The 2,500-nt window shown below is 27.6% G+C and overlaps 1 protein-coding gene and 1 long non-coding RNA gene across 2 annotated transcripts in view; both read right to left on the bottom strand.

Moving 5' to 3' along the window:
- LOC137640740 (uncharacterized) overlaps positions 1-2,500 on the bottom strand; it is a 464,418-nt gene that overhangs the window by 79,647 nt on the left and 382,271 nt on the right. The gene's annotated exons all lie outside the window — the stretch shown is intronic.
- Positions 1-2,500, bottom strand: part of LOC137640739 (zinc transporter ttm-1-like) — a 30,905-nt gene that overhangs the window by 3,643 nt on the left and 24,762 nt on the right. The gene's annotated exons all lie outside the window — the stretch shown is intronic.

A 2,500-nucleotide genomic window follows, 5' to 3' on the forward strand; every position in this document is an offset into this window, starting at 1 on the left:
TTTAATGTACAGTATGTCAGTGATAAGGAGGAAAATAACAAATTTTACAAAATCATTGGTGGCAACTTTTTTTTTTAATGTACAGTATGTCAGTGATAAGGAGGAAAATAACAAATTTTACAAAATCATTGGTGGCAACTTTTTTTTTTTAATGTACAGTATGTCAGTGATAAGGAGGAAAATAACAAATTTTACAAAATCATTGGTGGCAACTTTTTTTTTTAATGTACAGTATGTCAGTGATAAGGAGGAAAATAACAAATTTTACAAAATCATTGGTGGCAACTTTTTTTTTTAATGTACAGTATGTCAGTGATAAGGAGGAAAATAACAAATTTTACAAAATCATTGGTGGCAACTTTTTTTTTTAATGTACAGTATGTCAGTGATAAGGAGGAAAATAACAAATTTTACAAAATCATTGGTGGCAACTTTTTTTTTTAATGTACAGTATGTCAGTGATAAGGAGGAAAATAACAAATTTTACAAAATCATTGGTGGCAACTTTTTTTTTTAATGTACAGTATGTCAGTGATAAGGAGGAAAATAACAAATTTTACAAAATCATTGGTGGCAACTTTTTTTTTTAATGTACAGTATGTCAGTGATAAGGAGGAAAATAACAAATTTTACAAAATCATTGGTGGCAACTTTTTTTTTTAATGTACAGTATGTCAGTGATAAGGAGGAAAATAACAAATTTTACAAAATCATTGGTGGCAACTTTTTTTTTTAATGTACAGTATGTCAGTGATAAGGAGGAAAATAACAAATTTTACAAAATCATTGGTGGCAACTTTTTTTTTTAATGTACAGTATGTCAGTGATAAGGAGGAAAATAACAAATTTTACAAAATCATTGGTGGCAACTTTTTTTTTTAATGTACAGTATGTCAGTGATAAGGAGGAAAATAACAAATTTTACAAAATCATTGGTGGCAACTTTTTTTTTTAATGTACAGTATGTCAGTGATAAGGAGGAAAATAACAAATTTTACAAAATCATTGGGTGGCAACTTTTTTTTTTAATGTACAGTATGTCAGTGATAAGGAGGAAAATAACAAATTTTACAAAATCATTGGTGGCAACTTTTTTTTTTAATGTACAGTATGTCAGTGATAAGGAGGAAAATAACAAATTTACAAAATCATTGGTGGCAACTTTTTTTTTTAATGTACAGTATGTCAGTGATAAGGAGGAAAATAACAAATTTTACAAAATCATTGGTGGCAACTTTTTTTTTTAATGTACAGTATGTCAGTGATAAGGAGGAAAATAACAAATTTTACAAAATCATTGGTGGCAACTTTTTTTTTTAATGTACAGTATGTCAGTGATAAGGAGGAAAATAACAAATTTCACCTGTCAGTGAAATTATATAGGCCAGAACAATAATATTGAAATTATATAGGCCTAAACAATAATAATGGTGACCTGTCACTGAAATTTTATAGACCTATGTAAACCTATAGAATACTAATGGTGACTAGAAAATAATAACTTTCCAGCAATAAGGATAATGAAAGCCATCACCTGTCACTGGAATTTTATAGGCCTATAAAATATTAATGTTGACCAGAAAATAACTTTTCATGAATAAGGATGAAAAAATAGACCTCACATCTCACTGAAATTATATAGGCCTATCGAATAATAATGGTGACTAAAAATAATATTTCAATAAGGATAAAAAGATCTTACCTGTCACTAGAATTATATAGGCCTATAGAATAATAATGGTGACAAGAAAATAATTTCAAAATAAAGGATAAAAAAAATATCACCTGTCACTAAAATTATATAAACCTAAATAGACCTATAAAATATTATTGGTGATTAGAAAATAATAAGTTCAATAATAAGGATAAAAAAGCCATCACCTGTCACTGGAATTATATAGTCCTTTATTATTAGTGACTGTAAAATAATACACATGTCCCATGACTTTATATAGGCCTATATAGACCTACAGACTATTAATGACGACTAGAAAATAATAACTTTCCAATAATAAGGATTGGAAAAGCCATATCCTGTCACTGGAATTTTATAGGCCTTTATTATTAGTGACTATAAAATAATACACATGTGCCATGACTTTATATAGGCTTATATAGACCTATAGAATATTAATGATTACTAGAAAATAACTTTTTAATAATAAAGATTGAAAAAGTCATCACCTGTCACTGGAATTATATAAGCTTATAGAACATTAATGTTGACTAGAAATTAATGAAAAAAAAACCGACCACATGTCACTGACCTTATATAGGCCTATAAACATCTATATAATATTAATGGTGACTAGAAAATATATCTAAAAAACCATCACCTTTCACTGGAATTATATAGGCCTATAGAACATTAATGTTGACTAGAAATTAATGACCAAAAAAAAAAAAAAAACCGACCACATGTTACTGACCTTATCTAGGCCTATAAACATCTATATAATATTAATGGTGACTAAAAAATATATCTAAAAAACCATCACCT

This window comes from Palaemon carinicauda, chromosome 5 (genome assembly GCF_036898095.1).
Source record: "Palaemon carinicauda isolate YSFRI2023 chromosome 5, ASM3689809v2, whole genome shotgun sequence".
Lineage (NCBI taxonomy): Eukaryota > Metazoa > Arthropoda > Malacostraca > Decapoda > Palaemonidae > Palaemon > Palaemon carinicauda.